The following is a 17,847-nucleotide window of genomic DNA, read 5'->3' on the forward strand; positions in this document are numbered from 1 at the left end:
AAAAAATAAAAATAAGGGCAAGAAAGAGTCCACAAGTAAATTTGTGTTAGGTTCTCTGTTCAATACATAGAAATAGTGAAGCTCATAAAATAACATTTCTGTTCTGGGAAATGAAAACAAAGCAAATAAAACAAATCCTCTGACAGGCAAGAAGAGATGGGTGCAGAAGAAATCTCCCATTTCACAAATGTCCTGGAAGGAGTTGGCTGGGGGATGAGTGAACTGGAAGGTGCAGGCTGCAAACGCTGCCTCCACCTTGTGAGTTCAGCAGTGACACCGTAGCCCTAGCCTGTCACACACTGAGGGTCAAAGGTCACATTCTGAGATGTGTTAGGGAGCAGGACACTAGGTGGTAAGCTAGTATCCTAAAGTAAGCCCAGAAGGAACATGTTCTATGCAGCACGGGGTACGTTTTTAGGTAGCTCTCAAACACAAACCTTTTCTTCCTGAGAAAGACTGGAAAGGTCTGTGAGAATTGTTCTCTCCATGGTGTTACAGCCCATAGTCAGGGACACAAACACTGGCAGTGACAATGACCTACCTGCTCTGTAGAAATAAGACTTGCATTTGCTTAGTCTCCAGATCCCGGAAGTGTTTGGGGAGAGTAGTGGCTACGTGCTATAAAAAGGGGGTTATTTTATAGTTCCCTTTTGAACAGTGAATTTTGTTTTCATTTTTTAATCTGAAATTCACATTTAAATGGGTGTCTTTGTGAGTTTGGGCTGCTATAAGAGAACACCATAGACCAGGTGGCTGAAACAACAGAAATGTATTGCTCATAACTCTGGAGGCTGGAAAGTCTGAGATCAAAGTGCCAAAGGTTGGGTTGCCCTCTCTTCCTGGTTTGCAGACTGCCACCTCACACAGCCGAGAGCAGAAAGGAGAGATGCAAGCTGTCTACTGTCTATAAGAGCATTCACCAAGGATGAGAAGACAGCAGAGAACAAGAAAAGGATCCACCAAAAGGCATTTGGGAGCCAGAAGCTGGGAAGTGCTTGGAGGGTAATGGACACGTAGGATGGGAAATTTTTAAAAACAGCCTGTTATCTAGCCCTGAGATGTCCTTGACGTTCACTGAAGTTTTGACAAGAAGACCCAAGTATGATTACTATAGAGGAATTTCTCTGAAGTATTCCACAATCCCTAAGTGAGGAGGGATCAGAGATAACACTAGCATCACTGTGTTTAATGATTCATTGTTCAAGCAGAAGTTAACTGAAATCCATTGCAGCCACTGAAATAGATTGCATCCATTTCTTCTCATTACTTTGGACTCAGGCATTGAACAACTCATGCCTGGTTTGTCATTCTAGAGTTTCCAGACATGAGGATACCTCCTGGTATTGCCAAGGAAAGGAACCTAGAACATGTGCCACTCAGGGCCAAAACTGTTCTGCCAAATTGGTCAAGCAGCTAAGGAATTTCCTTACTGAATGTGCTCAGAATGGATTCCAGAGCATGTGGTCTGTCTGTTGCATATCACCTCCACTTCCTCGTTCATTCAATGAGGCCCAGGCAGAGTGACTCTTTTGATGACTCATGACACGTGTGTCATGGAGGCAAGATCTGGGATCTAAAATCATCATTAACACCATAATTTTTTAAAGTACAATTTGTATGTGGATGAAGAGCTTATTGAGTATTTAGGGGATTTGGAGGATAAGGATAATAGATTTCATGACTCAACACAATTATAGGGGTAACATCTTGCCTGTTGAGAGCAAAAATTATTTTACTTCTATTAGTGCTGGCATTACTCTAATTGGACATCTACCTGTTAGTTATAGTCTTAAAGCCACTGGAGAATAACTTTTAGGAAATTCATTGACAAAGCCTGCTAGATGTGGAGACATCCTCAGAGCAGCAGAGGTGACATTTAGAGGCTGTTTTGAAGAAGACAAAAACTGTCTGTAGAGTGATTTGTCCTTCATGAGAAATGTCTGACTTAAATGAAAATGAGTTCTACTAGAAAAAAAATATACATATATGGCAGGATCCAAACAAATGTTGTGATAACAGCAAAGATGTCACCTCCTACACTATTGTTCAACATTGACCCATGTGGCACATACCACAATTTATGAAACAAATGAAAAATGTTCTCTATTTCCATATACTTCCAAAGTGGATTCAACTATCAAAGTAATGTGAGAGGTTAGCAGAAGAGAACCAGACTTGGGATCAGAATCTGGAGTCTTAGTTCTAAGAGCACTTGTTAGGTGGCCAGGCAGTTCCAGTGCATTACCTATGAGTCCAGTACCTGAACTCCTCTCACAGTCCTATAGGTTAGACACTATAATGTTCCTCATCTCAGAGGTAAGGAAACAGATCTTCATAGAGGTCACACTGATGATAGATACTAGAACCAGGAAGGTTTCTCATCCTTTCTGAACCTCATCTCCTTTATCTATATTTAGAGAAGAATAATGGAAATAATCATGATGGACCTCTGTTGCCTAGCAATTTAAAATTTTCAAGTTCCTGCAATGGAGGTACTCTTGTGATTTCAAATCCCACTTGAGAGATGCATATTATTCCTTGATTCTGAAGAAATTCAAGTGAAGTCACGAGATTGCAAGGTAAATGAGAGCTCAAAATCAACTGCAAGAGACACAGACGAGGAGATACATGTGGAACTCAAAGACAGAAACTGTGTTCAGAGACCATCACTGCAGCACCAATGTTCACCCTGTTCGAGGTTTCTCTGAGGCTCAAAAAGAAATCAAAAGGAAAACACAAAGGGAAGTTTCACACTTGTCCTCATTGTCTCATTTTCTTTTTAGTCCACCTGCACATTATGTGACTGAATATTTCTAAAAATATGTGGACCTTATTGGTACCCTTTGTTAGATCTAGTGCCGATGAAGATGTTCTCATTTTTCTATGTATTACTACAATTTTAGTATACGTAACTTTATCCTTTTATGGAATTGGGGGTGGTAAAGCCATCAGGTAAAAAACACCAGAAAGGAGCACACTTGCAGTCAAACAGAGCTGGGTTTGTTAAGTTGCTATTACAAGGGAGAATGGACAAGAGCCATGGGGCCTCTCATTAGGAAGCAGGAAGATTTTTATGGGGTTTGAGCTTGTTCTGGGTGATTCTAAAAAAAAAAAAGGGAAGTGAGGATGGCCTCTGAATTGGTACATTCCCAAAGGAATTTTGCAGCTACAGTGTAGCCTCAGAAGAAAGTTCTTTTCACATCGGCTCTGACAGCGGCCTATCTCTGCTGCAGTCTGGTTATCAATAGGGTTGATTTTTCTCTTGCCTATTCTGGATGGACTTTATGTCTTCAGGTAAGAATATTGTTACTCAGGTTACCATGTTGCTCATGGCTCCACTTTTTTAGGTGTATTTCAATGTCCAGTTGCATATATACTATCACTAATTCCATATTAGGGCACAAAATAAAATTTCAATCAGTGTAATTAAACAGAAATTTTTAAAAAATATTCAATAACCAAAATGTAATAAAGTTAGGAATATGCACAAAAATTTAAGGCGCGCCTGGGTGGCTTAGTCGGTTAAGCGTCTGACTTTCACTTCGGTCATGATCTCGCGGTTCGTGGGTTCGAGCCCCGCGTCGGGCTCTGTGCTGACTGCCAGCTCAGAGCCTGGAGCCTGTTTCAGTCTGTGACTCCCTCTCTCTCTGACCCTCCCCTGCTCACGCTGTCTCTCTCTCTCTCCTAGAAATAAAACATTAAAAAAAAATTTTTTTTAAATAAACTGATTGCTATGATGTTTTCAGCCAGATGTATCACAAAGTTTGGAAAAAGAATCAAAACAAAAATTACAACATTTTCAGAAAATGAAGACAACAGGAACTCTGCCTATCACAGTATATTTATGCCAAATTTTCTTAGGTGGATAAACTGTATCTATAAATGATTTATGATTAAATGAGAAAAATAAAATAAAACGGATTAGAAATTTGACACAAATCTTTTATAAAATAAAAAGAAGTAATTTTATGAAAACCAGAAGAAAAGGATCCACAAGATAACAGCAGAACATAATGAATTAGAAAATAAATACTGAGTAGCAAAAGACAAAGGTCCAAGAGTAAGTTCTTGGAAAAACAATTACAATTTAAAAAATTAACCTGCAAGCCTAGTTAAGGGAAAAGGTATACAAACTTTTAACATTAGAAAATTCAGTTAACTAATAATAAAAGAAAATGTTCCTAATATTATAGAGAATATATAAATATTCTCATAACATGGAGAAAAAATTTAGATCCTCAGAACTGCCTTGTACTTGAGATACTATTCTGGAAAGTTTATTTAAATTTTATGGTTCAAGGCTCCATTTAGGAACTGAAATGTTTAATGTTTATTTCATTTATTTTTAATGTTTATTTATTATGAAGGAGAGAGAGAGCATGAGCAGGGGAGGGGTAGAGAGAGAGACAGACAGACAGACAGACAGACTCTGAAGTAGGCTCCAGGCTCTGAGCTGTTAGGACAGAGCCCAACATGGGCAACTGTGAGATCATGACCTGAGCTGAAAAGTCAGATGCTTAACTGAATGAGCCACCTAGGCGCCCCTATTTATCTTATTTTATATGCAAACATATATCTATAATATATATTATATATTTATATATGTGTTGTTTCAAATGGGAATTAAATTGTATGCTTTAAAACCTAACTATCTTATGAACATGAAAAGATGTTCATTGGGTGTAAAAGCAGGGTGCAAACTACAACTTACACTTTACAATTCAGTAAATTGTAAACCCATTCTGTACCTAGGGCTGATTCTCACAACACCCTCATTTTCCCCCCTTTTTTAAAGTTTTCTTTAAATTCCAGTTAGCTAACACACGGCATGATATTAGTTTCAGGTGTAGAGCTTAGTGATTCATCACTTATGTATAACACCCAGTGCTCATCACAAGTGCCCTCCATAATCTCCATCACCCATTTAGCTTGTTCCCTCCAGCAACCCTTAGTTTGTTCTCTATAATTAAAGGTCTGTTTTCTGGTTTGCCTCTCTCCCTCTCTCTCGCTCTCTCTTTTTCCCCTAAGTCCATACTCATGCCACCCTCTTGAGACACCTGAATGATCTAACATGATGGTGCTAGTTACCCAGCATTTGGCTCAGGCAGGTGCCAATCACTGACAAGATACTCCTGAGTACTAAACTGAGACCTGGCTTCATAGCGTCAGAGGCTCGGTGAAGCTGGAGAAACTAGGAGGTGTTGTAGTCACCTATTAAACAAAGAGCCAACATGGAAGTAACAGGAAAGCCTTTAATGACTGCCATACTATAAATTATTGGCTAACCCTGGAGAAAGAATCAACTCCCCCTATTTTAGTTTCCTCCATGGAAGGGCTCACTAGTAGAAGGTCAAGGGGTTATCAACTAACTGTTGAAAGAGCCCCAAACATGAGTGCCTGCAGATTTCTGGACCGGAGGCTGGGGTTTGTGGGGGGCGGAGGGGGGAGAGGGTGGTGGGAGGGGTTGGACAAGGAGTGAAAAAGTGCTGGGTTTCCTCCGCCTGGCCCTCCATAATGAGATCTCAGCAGAGCCATCTGAAGAGGGCCTCTGCCCAAGCTCTCAGATGAAGGGTCCTGGGAATCCCTGTGGCAGGGATGCAGAGAGAAGAGCCTGATGTGGCAGAAGGGCCTGCATCCTTGACTGCCCCTCCCTTCAAGGGCTGCATTGCCCTGGTGTGCAAGTGCACAAGCCTGGGGTCAGAGGGCAGCTGGTCGCTGAGGCCTGCCAGGTAAAACCCTTGTGTCACCTATGGTCAGGCCTGAACAAAATCACACATAGGCTCTTCACAGGAGCTGGGATCCTCAAATACAGTGCTGCAGGAAGTAGGGCTACACAACCAGGGTTGGCACAAAAAGTGAAACTTCTCTACTGTCCTGTCCCAAGGAAAATTCACATGTGAGGGAATTTGCAGTCTTCACTGTCTCATATTTTGTCTCATTTTAGACCCACATCAATGTGTGCTCTTGTCAAATTCTTCCTTCCTCATAGACATTTCCGTCATGGTTTCAGGCTCATTTAATTATTAGGTACTGTCTTGATGAATTTCACTTTTTAAATTAATCTGTGTGGTTTATAATATCCCTGGTGATTCCTGTTACTGAATATGATGGTTGGCATAAATAAATAACTTGTGTATGAGGCTGTGGTATAATTAGGCTTTTTTTTTTAAATTTCATAGTGCTTGAATTTTCATAAGGTTCAATTGGACCACCTCTGCCTTTGACACAATGTTCTCACAAGACTGGGAGGTAGAAACTGCTGGCACAGTGATGCAGAGTTGTCACCAGTACTATACTAAATATATTACATATTTTTCTCTTTATTTTCTGTCTCCTACCATTTGAATTTAAGTTCCCTAGGGGGAGAGTTGGGTTTTTTTTTTTAATTGTTTGGTGCTTTTTTTTTTTTTTTTTTTTTTTTTTTTTTTTTTTTTTTTTTTTTTTTTTTTTTTTTTTTTTTTTTTTTTTTTTTTTGGTCTTGTTTTGACCTTTGCAATATCTCTAGCATCTAGGATAGTGTTTGACACATTGTAGGTATTACATTCATGTTTGGTGAATGAATACATGAACAAAGTTGGCATTATGTAGGACATGGGTTTTTTTTCTCTCCATAAATATCTAAAGTGACTTTTAAATAGACATCACAGTTTAAGTGAGACATATATTACATTCACATTGTAGAGTGGTGTTTAAATGGAGGAGAAACAAATCTCTGAGACAGAGTCATTTATGAAACAGTCTGCACACCGCTGGTTCTTTCTGATTTCCAGTGGGTTTGGTTTTCCTGGGTTCTTGCCTTTGAAAGATGCTTGTGAAATTCCTAGATCTTATACTAATTAAAAATTTCATTTAATGTGTTTGATTCTAGGGCCAAAACCCTTTTCCTCCATTACTTTCTAGTGGACTCTATCTTAGCCCAAACTATTCTTTATTCAGCATCCAGAAGCTCAACCTGTGAACCATGGCCCCCAGTCCTACTGGAAGTCAGTCTCTTCCCTGGACGTGGTCATCCTCCTCTCCTGGCCATGCCTCAAGGTTTATCAAGGCTTCTTTCTCTTACGGCACAGGAGAATCTTATCTTTCTTAGAAATTAAACCCCCTTCAAAGTCACAAGCTCCAAACATCTGGTAAGAAGATTTTTTTAAAAGGCTTATAAAATTTTTACATAAAATATACTTTATTTTGGATAAAGTATAAAATTAAATATCCATATATTTCATGTTAAAAATGATAGGTAATTTTTAATTGAATCTAGAATCCAGGAACCTCTATAAGAATTTTATTAAGGTCTTTATACAGCCCCATCTGTTTTAAGATGTGAGACTCACATGATGAAAACATAAAAATGATGAGAAAACTATAAAAAAAATTGGTAACCCTGAGATTTCTTTACCTTTTGTTTTTAAACCCTCTTTCTATAATCCTCAAACATTATTCTGGAGGAAAAAGATTTAATCGATTAGGTACTTGTCACCAGTGGGGGGAAAAAAAAGTTTCAATTATAATTTGGTAGACTTAGGAATACACAAAGATGTGAAAATATCTGTGCTCAATCTAGTACTGAAAGAGAAAAGTAGACAGATTTATCCAGGAAAACATGCAGATTGCAGCATATAAATTTTCTTGATTCACCAGTTCTATTTCTTTTAAGTTTCTGTTCCAAGGGAGTTTAATAACAAAAAAGTTTCCCTTTTAAAATTCGCCAGAAAAAAAAAAAATATATATATATATGTATATATGTAGCCCTATCCTCAACCTGAAATCTTAATGCACTTACCCACTCCATTAAGAGCCTGGAGTTTCTCTTTATTAGCTATTAATAGTGATATCTTCTAGGCTTTAGCGATTTCTTCAACAATTGCTTAATAATCTTGACAGTAAATTGGTCCAAAGATGTTTCATTTAGTCATGTCTTTGGGGCACCTAAGACATGATTCAGGTTCAGGTTGAGCATCTGGCTCTTGGTTTCTGCTCAGGTTATGATCTCATGATTCATGAGTTCAAGCCCCAAGTTGGCTCCATGGTGATAGTGCAGAGCCTGCAGGGAATTCTCTTTCCTTCTTTCTCTGCCCCTCTACCACAGGCCCCTCAAAATAAATAAATAAAATTTTAAAAAACTGCTATTTGTTGCTGGCTCCTGGTATAGAGTTCCTTAAAGCCCTTGGAATTTCCTGAGTAAAAGGAATGATTTTTGTTATATAATGAGTTCCTTCCAACCATACCTGAGTTTATGCTAATGAAGTGATCACTGCTAGACCCTGGTTAGCTCAAGTTGGGACTGGTTCTAGAGGAATCAACCATGTGATTACAGGGTTGGAATTCTCAGCCCCACCCCTGGCCTCCAGAGAAGAAAGAGGGACTGGAAGTTGAGTTCAATCATAACATCAGTAATTTAATCAAGCATGGCTATGTAATGAAACTTCCATAAGAACACTTATGGGATGAGGTTCAGATCACTTCTGGGCTGGTGAATACATCAAAGTGCTGGGTGGGTAGTGTGTCCAAAGAGGGCAGGAAGCCTCATGTCCCTTTCCCCCACCAATCCATACCTTGCCCTGCATCTACTCCATCTGGCTGTTGTAGCCTTTAAAATAAACTGATTTGTATCCTTTATGATTGACAGTAATAGTAAATAAAGTTCTTCCTTAAGTTCTGTGAGTTGTGTTAGCAAATTATCAAACCTGAGGGGTGCTGTTTTGGGAATTCCTATATTTGTAGTTGGCCAGGCAGAAATGTGGACAGCTTGGACACCCCATTTGCAGGATGTCCAAATTAGGGACAGTTTTGTGGGACTGAATCCTTAACCCATGGAGGCTGGGCTAACTTCAGATAGTTAGTGTTAGCCTTGAGCTGAATTGTTGAACAGAGAATTGGTTGGTGTAAGAAAAACAAAAACAAAAACAAAGCCTCAAGTCAACGACTATTAAATATTGCCAAAATACATGGTTGAATAACGATATTATTTTCTACTCTTTCCAAAGGAAACTATTCCTATTTTTTAAAAATTTTTAATGTTTATTTGTTTTGAGAGAAAAAGAGAGACAGATTGTAAGTGGAGGAGGGACAGAAAGAGAGAGAGAGACACAGAATCTGCAGCAGGGTCCAGGCTCTAAGCTGTCAGAACAGAACCTGACGAGGGGGTTAAATTCACCAGGTGCAAGATCATGACCTGAGCCAAAGTCAGACACTTAGCCAACTAAGCCACCCAGGCACCCCTATATTATTGAACATTGACCATTTAGCTTACTTTGCCTCTACTCAAATTTTATCTTTTTAAATAATTTATTGTTGTATTAGCTAACATATAGTCTATACAGTGTAGTCTTGGTTTCAGAAGTAGATTCACGTGATTCATCACTTACATACAACACCCAGTGCTCATCCAACCAAGTGCCCTCCTCAATTTAAATTGTTTTTAATGTTTATTTATTTTTGAGAGAGAGAGAGGAAGAGAGGGAGGGAGGGGGAGAGAGAGAGAGAGAGATGAACAAGGGAGGGGCAGAGAAAGAGGGAGACACAGAATCCTAAGCAGGCTCCAGGCTCTGAGCTGTCAGCACAGAGCCCCATGCAAGTCTCAAGTCAACAAACCATGGGATCATGACCTGCACTGGAGTTGGATGCTTCACTGACTGAGCCACCCAGGTGCCCCTCAAATTTTATAGTATCTTTTGACAAGCAAAGGCCAAGTGATGTGAAAAGTTTACTCTCAGTGGGAAATTGGTAAAATATCTAATTGAGCATTTGACATTTATTTCCTGTGCAATCAAATTACTTTATCATGCTGTGAAATATTAAAGGTCTCTGTTTATTGGTCTTTACTCACAAGATCCTTGAGGTCGGAGAGTGTTTTTATATCTTTGCTATCCACCACAGAGCCTAACCTTGGCCTAGAGTATAGGAGAAATGCAGTACATATTTATTGATTGACTTCATATGGGATTTATATAATGGAAAGTGTTGTCTTCTATTACTGTCCTGTTTTCTACAGTCTTAAAATTAGTTTCATCTTCTGGTTCACAGTGCACTAAAATTCTTAGGGTTTCATCTCCATCCTCAGCTCCAGCTAGATTTACAACATTTTACTGACGCTGAGTTGAGGAGAAAGGGATCCCTGAGAGCCAAGAGATCTTAGTTAAGTTACTTAACTTCCTGGAAACTCAGTTTCCTCAGCTGTCACTATGATATGCCTTAATAATGCAAAATTCATGAGCTCTCAGAGCAAAATGAAAATCCAATATAAATCTTCTGAAATATTTGGTAGTATACCTCTCTTTTCCCATTGGGAAATCAATCCTACTGCTGTGGAGGTGTGATGATGACCAGAAGGATATAATTTAAATAATAAATCTCCAAGGCCTTTCTATATTTATACTGCATAATCATTGCATTATTCAAGTAAATAGGTATATTCACAAATATAAACAACTCTAGAAAACATAAACCCTCAAATGCCTTTCATAAGTTCTTCATGAGAGGATAAAACACAAAGTGTATCTCACAATCAATATTTGGTTTTTCTCTCTTAGGGTTAAAACATTCCAGAAGAGACATAAAAACAAATTATAATGATGCAAATAAGGAAATTGTCAATGCTGTTAAATTTTAGCAGATGAAAGAGTTTTAGAAGAACAAAGGTGGTGAAGAAAGAACTTCCACAGGGGTGAAGTAACAGTAGTGGTTAGAATTCCAAAAACTTACTTATATTTTTTAGACTTTAATTTCTGAAATCAAATGCACTTTGTATAACATATCAAACACCAAGGGACAAGTTATTCAAAATTACTATGAGTGATATATAGAATATAAGCTCTGTGAAGCTGATAGAGACCATGTGTGGCTTACTGAAAGGACTGAAATATTTACAATCTGGCCTTTACAGAGAGTTTGCTAACCCTCCTCCTAAAACACAACATGTCAAAAATTTTCAAGACCTCCCAGATTTGTAATATATAATTTTTTCTGTCATTAGATTTATGACACTATAAGCTTATCATAGTTACAAATAAAATAAGGGAACTTCAGATTCTTAATTTTATGTCATCTTCAATAGCAATGTTCAGATGCTCCAAAATAGCCTGGTAATGTTGGCATTGCACTGGGACTTAATTGCTTAAATCTCTTGCATCTCCTAGAATTGTGTTGAGATTTGTTCTCTATGATATGCATTGTACTCCATCAAATGACTTACCACATTGCATTTATCTTTGGATGAATATTAAGGAGCAATGATTGTTGTGCATAAGTTTTAGGGTATGTAAATTTTCAATTTTAACATATTCACAAAATTATTTTCCAAAGTGAAATAGTTCTATAGTCTCAAAATTAAGGATAAAGTGTATTATAGATTTTTCATAGTCACTATTATGCCAAGGGGATTCTTTTCCTACTCAAGGTAGAAATTTGATTATTATACCTTTTCTAGGCATGGTGAGATAGCTACATATTTTTTATTTATTTTAAATCCCATTAATTCATTATGGAGATGAATTACATTAATTTCTGATTTTAAATAATCCTTTTAAATCTTAATAAATTAAATTTGATCATGAAACCCAAATACAAACAAATCTCTAATTCCATGGGTCATATTATTTTATTCTATTGGTCATAATTTAATTTATATGTGCTATAGGTCTCATCTACTAGCCATGATGTTTACACATTTTTGTATTTTAAGTAACAAAAGTATAATTGCTATTTGGATCCATGTATCAATTTAGGTCTGATTATAGGTCAATGGAATATTTCTTGAAAACACATTTTTTATTTTGTAATATCCATCTTCACTACATATATCCATATTTCATTTGCTGCCTTTATCTAGCTTACTTTCATCTATTTCAGTATGTATCCTAAAGTTAAGCTGAATGTATTTTTTTACATAATCACTTTTGCTATTGGTCATATGTCCTGTTGAAATCTAAACACAGCAAATCCTTTATAGATATTCCTAATATAAGAGTCCATTCTGTGCACGAGGACAATTAATATATATAACAGTCCTTTGATTAAGTTACACTATCATTTTATCATTTCCATTATACTGAAATGATAGCTGAAGTTCCAATAAACTATACAATCAGTAAGTAGTAGTATAGGTCTGGGTCCATATCCATGATCAGGAGGCACAGTGTTGTAACAAGTTAACATGAGAGATGCAATGGACTAGTGGCTGGAGAAGGTTGTTGCCTGGATAAGCAGGACCCAATGGTCTCTAGACTGAAGTTGGGCTGCTGTGTGTGAGAAGGTGAAGAAGTTATGTTACCCAGGACTCAGGAGATCTAGACTGGTGTTCCAGATCTGCTGCTCTCCCCACCCATCCAGGTTAACCTATGGGTGGGGATAGCAGCAGATATTTCATATTGGACCTGTTTAGGCATGTTTGTCTGCTGATGGAATGACTTAGTAGCAGGGTAGAAGCCAATAATCTGGCAGATAGACTGGGTAATTGAGGAGCAATGGACTTATGCATGAGAGACAAGGTGGCCTGAGATATGAATGGTTGCAGAAAAGCAGGATTGAGATTTTACCATGTGGTGAGTATTCCTAAGGAAACTTTATATTGTGAGTCTTTATAGTAAGTAAAAGTATTATGCTTCATGTTAGAAAAAGAAAAAATATGTATATCATAAGGTTGAGAGCATAAAATTTATAACTCCTGATAATATTGAAACTTCTCAAAGTGGGGTACTCGGTAAACTTGAAAAATAAGATAGTTACCAGAGTGGGGCATACCTAAAACCCAGCTTCTAGAAATTAAGTATTTATTGGTGATGACAGGCCCAGGAAATAACTGTGGGAGGTGAATGAAGTGTAATGGAGATACAGATGATTGCAGCTGAAAAGTTCAAGGATCTGGAAAGCCTGATTTCAGATTGCTTCTTCCCTTGGTTAAGACTACTCCATCATCTCAATTGCACAGGTCAAAACCCCTGGTGTCATCATTTTCTCCTCTTTATTGCACACTACACATCATCCCATCAATAACTCCTGTCTTTTCTATCTTTGAAGAATATCTTGATTTCTACCACTTCTCTCCATCTTGGCCAAAGCCAACATTTTCTCTTGACTGGATTATTTCATAAACAAATAGTAGATTTCTCTCTGTCCCTACACTTTATCCCTTTCTGTCTATTATCAACGTTGTAATAAGAGTGAACCTGCTAAAAAAGAGGATCATTCAGATCATATCATCTTGTATTTCAAATTCTCCAATGGCTTTACACCTAACCTGGAAAAAAGGACAAAATTCTACTGTGTATCAATTAGGTTGTTCTCACAATAAAGCTACATTAATAACCTATGCTAAATTTCAATGGTCTTAAACTACAATATTTTAGCTACTCTCATGTCTGTGGAATGGTTGGTGGTTGTTTGATGGTGGTACTCTAGGCTTGGTTATGCTTGGTTCAAGCTATATATTGGTTCCATTCTACTCATATACCCTTTGGTCAATGTATACCATATAACAAGCTAAAATCAAAGTTCAGAGAGTACAATATAATAATGTGAAGCCAAGTCAAATGTATCTGTTCAAATCCTCTAAAAAGCAGATATTATAAAGGGATTCAACATGCAATATATTCAGTGGGGGAAGGCCAGTGAAGAACAAGAGAATGGATAGTAGTAGGCAGGAAGAAGTTTCCGTGAAGAAGTGCAATGCATGCCTGACACCTGTATAACGTGAGCGGGAAGGAAGAAGAAACAGGTAGGGTGAATCTCAGATTGTAATGCAGTACTAAGAAAGTTTCAGCTAGACCAATGTGGAATCCTTAAGCCAAAGTTCACATGCAAGGGGTCTTACATTCCACAGAAATGTAGCAGTATCCATGCAATGTAATGCTCAGTTATTGACTGAGAACGGCCTGGTAGAAGTATAGCCTCTGGGTGAACACGGTGATATATCAAAGGGACAGCACTGGAAGCTCTAGGTCCAATTATGATGCCCAAAATAGGCTTTTTTGAAGTAGCATATTTACCTGGATATAATGTCAGTTACGTTGACAAGCTGACAAAATTGGGGCAAGGAAGTATATCCCTCCCATGGAAGTAGGAAAGAGAGTATGATTGAAAAATAATCTAACACCAATAAGATCTACAAGTCTCTATGAATCAGACTTCTTTTTATCTCTCTGGCCTCATTTTTCACCAGTTTCCTCTCATTAATTCCCCTCCAGCTACACTACTTTGTTTTCACCAGAGTGAGCCAGGCATGCTCCCATCAGAGGAACTTTTCCTGGAATGCTTTCTGCCCAGATGTATACATGACTTTCCTCCTCATTTCTTTCTGATGTTTATTCAAATGTCAACTTGTCAGTAAGGCATTTTCTGATCACCTTTTCTAAAATCTCAATCCCCATCAACATAAGGCACGCTCCACAAATTGCTTTCAGAGCTGATCCTATTTCTATTCCCAAATACAGTCTAGTTTAGTCAAGGAAAAATGCACAAAAAACGTTATAAATTCTAAAATTTTGGTACTGTAGTCTCCTAGCTGATGTAGGCAGCAGGTAATCTCATTATTCTTAGAAAGTAGCACTATGAATAATTTAACAAGTGTTTGCCTTCAAGAAAATATTGAATTCAGGGCATTTTGCAAATAATTCAATAAACAAAAACAAATACTACAATAGTTACTTTTTAGGGAAAATGTGCAGACACAAGGAATAGCAGTGCCTCTACCCTTCTGGTTCCCCCAACCCCCCAAAGATAATCTATAAAATACTAACAGGCTGGGTCTTTGATTATCAAATATGATAAAATGATTCAGGCAAGTCTCTTGCTGCTGCACAGCATAACAAATAAGTACTGTGATGGATAGTCTTGTGTGGCTAGGTAATAGTACCCAATTATTTAACCAAATGCTAATCTAGGTGATACCGTGCAGGTATTTTGTACATTTGGTTAATATTAGCAATCAGTTGACATTCGTGAAGATTATTCTCAATAAGCAGGGTAGATCTCATATAATCAGTTGACAGATGTTAAGGGAAAAAGTGAAGTACCCAAGAAGAGGAAATTCTGCCTATAGACTGAAGATCACACAGATGCCTGCCTGTGTGGCACGCGCACACACACACACACACACACACACACACACCTCTTTTGTACAACCTTGACTGGTACATGCACCAAATAAAATCCATAAGGTTAAAAAAAAAAAAAATATATATATATATATATATATATTCAAACTCTACTTTCTAATGTTAAGAGACGAATGGGAACTGATGAGTTTGCTCCTCAGCACTTTGGTTAGGTAACTATGCAAAACAGAAACAAGTATTCTTGGTAAAGAACAACAAGAGAAAACTTCCTAAAATTTGCCAGGTGCTATACTAGATACTTTACACATGTGATTTAAAATCAATCCTTTTATGTAGTCCCATTTTACACAGATGTTAGTGGAGGGCTATGATGCTAAGAGGTGACATTAAAATATAAGAGCCACCAGTAGGAGTCATGTGGATGTGAGTTTATATCTCACCAACTCCCCAAGTATTAGTTTGTATTTTAAACATCTTCAGTTCTATGACCCTCCATTTCTTCATCTCTGATGGTTTTAAGGATTAAATTAGCAAATATAAATGCTTAGTGAGACACCTGGGTGGCTAAGTTGGTTAAGTGTCCAACTCTTGACTTTAGCTCAGATCATGATCTCAACAGTTGTGAGATCAAGCCCAGAGTCAGGCTCCATGCTGAACATGAGCCTGCTTGGGATTCTTTCCTCTGACTCATGCCTTCTTTTTCTGTCTCTCAAAATACGTCAATAAACATTTTTAAAAAATGTTTAGTCATGTGCCAGGCACATCAAGGACGTTCAAGACATCATACCTCAACTGCTATTCAGCATCTTGTCTATTCCCTTTACAACCTTTTCCACGATGCTGCAGAAGGCACAGAAATAGCTGTGTAACTGCATTTCACCATCAGAATAAGTGGATTCTCCATCTTAAATGAGCAAGGACAGTTGGAAGAAGTTCTGTCCACTGCTATGTCAGGAACTGCCTTAATCTCTGCCTTTCTAAACATAAATTTATAAAGGACTGAATTAATTCCTTTGAGATTTTGACCAAATCATGACAAGAAAAACACCTGCAAGATCTCTGAAAAAAGCATTCAGTTGAATTTATATTGGGACTTCATAACAACTGAGGTTGAATCAAAAGGAAACCAATCTATCACCATTATTTGATAATAAATCACGGTTTTCTTCTTTGTTATCTAAATGCAATCAGATTTTACCTTTGACACAGTATTTTTTTTCTTTCTTTCTTTCTTTTTTGTTTTTCCTTTCTTGGCTTTTGTTTCTCTGAGTGGGGAAAAGAACTCAACAAGAGCCAGATTTTGATTTGTACGTTTTTTTCCTCTCAAAATAAAACAATTGGACTTGTTGGTGAAAGGAGAGTACTTATGAATTGCAAAAGCATGCCTTCTGATAAATACTTCATCATTCTGGAAAATAAAAGCACTGAAAATAATCCAATAAATTTTGATTTTAGAGGAAGAAACAGACTAAAACCATACAATATTAACCTCAGAGACCCTGCTGGGGAACTCGAGTGGCTAGCCCCTGCTTACTGTTCTAGTTATCTTAGGTGAGCAGGTACCTGCTGCTCCTCAGAGCTTTGGGGGTTCTAATAAGAATCTCCACATTCAGCTTCGCTCTACTGTTACTTCCCCTTTCCCCACATCAGCAAAAGGGAATACACACTGAATCCCTCAGTGAGGAGAGGCCTCTGGGCATTAGTCAAGCACAGTGTTGTGTAGTGTTGACCCAAGTTTTAAGATCCAGGTATGCTAGTTGATTCCTTAAGTTGTATAGATGAGCTGCTTAACCTCTCTGAGCCTCTACTATCTCCTTTGTAAAAGAAAGATAATACGTGAATCTGGTAGGGAGTTTTAAGAATGAACAGAAATAATGTATGTGAGACATTAAACAAAGGCCTTGACATGCTGCATAATGTCAGCTATTAGTATTATTAAGATTACGATTGTTTTTGCACTTGTTAATATACTCCTTGGGGACCTGGGCTGTGGTATCACACATACCTGGTTTCAAATCCCAGATCTAGTTCTGTGGGACCTTGAACTAATTCTGTAATCTCTTCATGTTTTAGTTTCCTTTTCTATATGATTGGGATGATGTCACTTACCTTATAGTGTTGCTGTGAAAATTAGGAGGTCAAGAGAGTTAGTACAGTTATGATTATTACTTAACTTGAACCCTGAAGATATACTAATGTGTTAAGATATAATGATAATGTACCTTTGGAGCAAACGAGCCTCATAACATGTAAGAAAATCATCCATGGCCACTCAACTTCTAGGATAATTTGAATTCTGTTCTCTCTCTTTCCCACTCCTGATATGGTTCCATGATAAGGCTCAACAGTGCACCTAAATCAACTAGAGAGAGAGCAACAAGAGCACTGCAAACCCGGTAGAAGAAGAGAAATAATAAAAATCAGGGCAGAAATAAACAGTATAGAAACCAAAGAAACAGTTGAACAGATCAATGAAACCAAGAGTTGGTTTTTTGAAAAAGTAAACAAAATTGACAAACCTCTAGCCAGGCTTCTCAAAAAGAAAAGAGAAAGCACTCAAATCGACAAAATCATGAATGAAAATGGGCTGATTCCAACCAACCCCTCAGAAATAAGAGCAATTATCAGGGAATACTATGAAAAACTATATGCCAACAAGCTGGACAACTTAGAAGAAATGGACAAATTCCTAAACACACACTCACTACCAAAATTCACACCGGAAGAGAGAAACAGCCTGAACAGACCCATAACAAGTGAGGAAATCGAATCAGTGATCAAAAATCTCCCAACAAATAAG

This window comes from Hyaena hyaena, unplaced genomic scaffold, assembly GCF_003009895.1.
Source record: "Hyaena hyaena isolate Hyena2069 unplaced genomic scaffold, ASM300989v1 scaffold_1289, whole genome shotgun sequence".
NCBI lineage: Eukaryota > Metazoa > Chordata > Mammalia > Carnivora > Hyaenidae > Hyaena > Hyaena hyaena.